We start from the raw sequence: 4,814 nt of genomic DNA, 5'->3' as shown, positions 1-4,814 counted from the left end.
GTCCTGGATTGCAGAGGGTACAGGTTGGGCTGAGGGGATGCCCCCCCAATATATACACTAATAAAAGAGAAAGATGCAAATTGACCATACCTTCGCAACACCCACCAGCCAATCAGGAGTGAGTATGCAAATTAACCCAACAAAGATGGTGGGTTAATTTGCATACACAGGTGCCTAGTGGCCAGGGGCAGGATGCTTGCGTTGTCACCATGGCAACGATGCAGGCGTTCTGTGCCGCCCCAGCCTCTCCGAGCCTCTCGGCAGCGTAGGAAGGCAGAAAGGTGGCTCCGGGCCTGAGCAAAGGTGGCAAGGCGGCTCTGGCCGGAGTGAAGGCGGTGCCAGCAGCCAGGGGAAGGAAGGTCCATTCTTGCATGAATCTTCGTGCATCGGGCCTCTAGTATATATATATATATATATATATATATATATATATATATATACATATACATATATACATATATATATGTATGTATGTGTGTGTGTGTGTATAAATATATATATATATATATATATATTCTATCTAATAAAAGAGTAACATGCTAATTGACCATACCTTCACGATGCCCACCAGCCAATCAGGAGTATGCAAATTAACCCAACAAAGATGGCGGGTTAATTTGCATATGCAGGCGCCGAGCATGGGGCGGGGTGCTTGCATCATTGCCATAGTGACGATGCAGGTTTCTGCACCACCCCAGCTGCTCCAGGCCTCTGGGCAGCGTGGGAAGGCAGAAAGGCAGCTCCAGGGCAGCGCGGAAAGGCTGCTCCAGCCAGAGCGAAGGCGGTGCTGACAGACAGGAGAATGAAGGCCCATTCTTGCATGAATTCGTGCATTGGGCCACTAGTGTGTGTGTGTGTGTGCATATATATATATATATATATATATATATATATATATATTTTTTTTTTTTTTTTCAGTTGGAGTTGAGGTACAGTATAGTTTCAGGTGTACAACCCAGTGATTAGACATTTATTTAATTTACAAAATGATCATCCCAATAAATCTAGTACCATCGAACATACACAGTTATTATAATATTAGAGGCCCGGAGCATGAAATTCCTGCACTGGTGCGAGGGTCTCTCAGCCCAGCCTATGTCTTCTCAAAATCTGGGAGCCCCAAGATTGATGCCCCGCAGTGGGAGGCCCCACCCACCCGCTGCAGCGCTGCTGTCAGGTAGTCTGGGCCTCCCTCCAATTGTGGAGCCCCCTGATTGATCGATCACCCTGCTGACCAGTGGCCTGGGCCTCCCTCTGCAGGGCAATCATGGGGTGATGGCTGGGTCCTAACCAATCACATTGCACCGCCTTGGCTGGCCTGGCACCAGTGGGTGTCATAGTGTGGTCTTCCACAAGGTCGTCCAGATGGTCATTCTGCTGTTTGGTTATTCAGTCAATTTGCATATTATGCTTTTATTATTATAGATATTTATCAACTATATTTCTTATGCTGTACTTTACATCCCAATAACTATTCTGTACCTGCTAATTTGCACTTTCAATTCTTTATTTTTGAAAGTATTACATGTGTCCCCTTTTACCTCCATTGTCCTCTCCCAGCCCTCTCCCACTCCCCCAGCCCAGGCCTTCACCCTCCTATTGAACAGACCATCAAACCTCAGAGGGAAGGCAGGAGAGAATGGGCAGGCAATGGGGGTGGGGTAAGAGATCAACCAAAGAAGTTGTATGCATATAAACATAACCAATGGTTGAGTTTTGTTTGTAAACATCAGAGCCAAGGTCCTTTTTGAAATAGCTGCTTTTTACTAAATGTTCTTTAATCACACAACCAAGGATCATTTGTTATATAGTTCTGTTAAGATAATGATGCAATTTCCAGAGCCAAAGTTCCCAAAGTGCTGGAGTCCATCAGGAACACTGGCATTTGTAGAGCATACTCTCACTACCTACACAGCCATTGGGGTAAATATTAATATAATTATACATCATAAAGAATCACCAAGGAATTTATTTAAATAATGGGTACAATTGTGTTTTCTCCATTTCCTGGGTCTCTAATAATTTAACAGACAGCATTTTATTCATAATATTTAATCAATATGTGCAAATCACTTTAGGGACCTATTATGTCCTGAATTCATTAATCTACTTGGGCAAAAGATAAGCATATAAGAAGGTTTTCTTGGTTGAGGTCATAAATGAAGATGGGTAGTATCAAGTTTCACTTTCATAAATCCTTGAGAAATTGTAATAATCCAAATAGTAAGTGGTCCTTTTGGTTTGTGTTTATAAATCAAGCAATTTTTAATTTAGGTATATTTTGTGTGAACTTAAGAATACATACATATTGCTCCTTATTATTATTACAGTTTCTTTTCTGCATAATATGTTCTGAGAAAATACAAAATAAGCACATTTGCTTTTTTTCAGAGGTCAGATGCCTTATTTATCATGGAATATAGGGTCAAAGTAATGCCTGTAAAATTCCATTTGTACCAGTCATCAATAGAATTTGGTTTATGCTTGCACAATCAGCTATTCTGTTATGACATATCATAAAGCATTTCTTAATCCTTAGGCTTTTGCTAAGAGCTGATTTATTAGAGGTCTGAAATAGATACAAATTAAGTTTAAAATAATGTGATACAGGCCAATCATACTACTATTATGTTAAATTTACATAAATGGAATAATTTTGTTTTAAATGAGCATGTCTCATTGCTTTGGAATTTTGATATAATTCATAGTAGAGAAAAACATTGAGACATTTTTTGATTTGGAGTTATTTTTATCCCTTTGTTACAGACTCCATTGGTTAGACTATATTTGAATTGCATATATTTATTGGCATTATTGGTAGTCTCATTAATAAATAAAGCTAAAATGAGAATATTCACAGGTATGTCTAAGTCACATGCATCTGACTTTCACAATAAAGATCCAGCATGGTCACATTGTTACTATCTCACATATGTTGTGAGATTTTCCATTGGCTGTCTCACTAACACCACTTCTCTAATAAAGTAGCACTAATTAAATGGCATGTCCAAAAGAATGGAGTTCTACCAGCATGAATTAGCTAATCTCTCTCCAATGAGTACCTAATAAGAGATGACTGTTTGAATAAAGTATATTTCATCAACACATGGATTTCTATATAACTGAAAGAATGAGAATGATCTATATGTGCTAATATGGAGAGACAGCCAGTATATATTGTTGAGAAAAGCGAAGTATAGCATAGTGAACATGAAGTTATTACATCACACACTATTGTATATTATGCATATATGAAAAAGGGAATATAAATTAATAGATATTTGTATTTCCTTATAGCTACACAAAGAAATCTGATATGAGAAAAAAACTCAATAAAATAGATATGTCAAAGATAAAAGTAAATAGGATGTATGGGGAAAGAGGAATAAGTGAGACACTGATTCATCTCTTTCAAATCCTTTTAACTTTTAGACCATATTAACATGGGTTATCTCTTAAAAAATGACACACACTGGATTCCAAAGTAGATGACATTGGTGACCTGCTCTAATCTCCTTTAAGGAGCTCATGGTCCCAGCCCTCAGCTACAGTGAGTGCTGGGTACTAACAGCTGTAGCTGCATCCTTTTCCATCCTAACCCAGACTTGGGCTGCCTACCCAAAAATTCCTGGGAGGTTATGTACCCTCACAATTAGGGGCATCCAATAGTTGATATGAAGGTACACAAGCCCCTTGCCTCAGAGTTGGACAACTCCATGCATACACCAGGGCTCCTGAGGGCTCATACAGAGACTACAAGGCAGTCTAAAGGCACTGAGATTCTTTTCTTCCCTTGCTCTATCTGCCTTCCCTGACTCCTTACAAGTTTCTCCTCTGAGGACTCCTTCAATATAGAATGTACATAAGTATCTCCATTTCAAACTCTGCTTCCGGGGAACTGTCTTAAGCCAAGTAAGAGAAGCAGAGTACAAAGAAACAGCCATAAGATTAAAGGGCTTCCCCTGGAGTCTCTTTTTTTTTGAGTCTAACTCTTAACCATCCATGTAGATTAAGCATGTCAAACTCAAAGGCTAACATGGGCCAAATAAATGAGGCAGGCGGCCCACGGGCTGCAAGTTTCACATGCTTGATGTAGATGGTTTTATGCCATTCACATTGTGTCTTCTTATTCCTAAATCACCACTATTCATGGATGCTCTCTGAGAAAAGCTAAGTAAGACATAGGTGGATCCTCCGTATTGACAATTGGTAAAAAGATGACTTTGAATAGATCCATGTAAAGTCCATGCATTTTTATTTGCCTCTACTATGGTCCTCAATTATATTGAAATTAATTGTATCCATTACTTATAATTAAAGACCATAGTCCAGCAATTAGAACTTTACTAAAAGAAAAAAAAAGGTACTTTAGGATTTACTCAAATTAAGAAATTTCACTAAGAAAATAAAACAATCAACCATCAACAGTGGTTATCCAGAGGTATTCAAAAGACTTCAAGGTACTGGCTCTTCTGGTTGTGTCAGGGAGAGAAAATTGTATTATGATTCTAAGGTTGGCTTTAATGATCCAGTATAAACTGTGAAAAAGGGATTTTCCAAAGTCAAATTATCTCCTAGATTTTTTCAATTTTCATGTATCTTCTACTAAAAATGAATCACGATTTTCATAATTGTAAGATTTTTATTTTCTTCACAGAGTGTATTCCACAAAACTGAGTGATCTACTTATATTTAATCCAGGATATTTTATAGTTCTATAACAACCCATCCATTCACAGAAGGGATGCCAAAAGCCTACATCGATACAACATCTTATAGATTTAGACAGGAAAGCATTCATTATTGGCTCTGTT

This window comes from Plecotus auritus (assembly GCF_963455305.1).
Source record: "Plecotus auritus genome assembly, chromosome: 1".
Lineage (NCBI taxonomy): Eukaryota > Metazoa > Chordata > Mammalia > Chiroptera > Vespertilionidae > Plecotus > Plecotus auritus.
The sequence above is the reverse complement of the archived record's forward strand: the minus strand, read 5'-3'. Positions refer to the sequence as shown.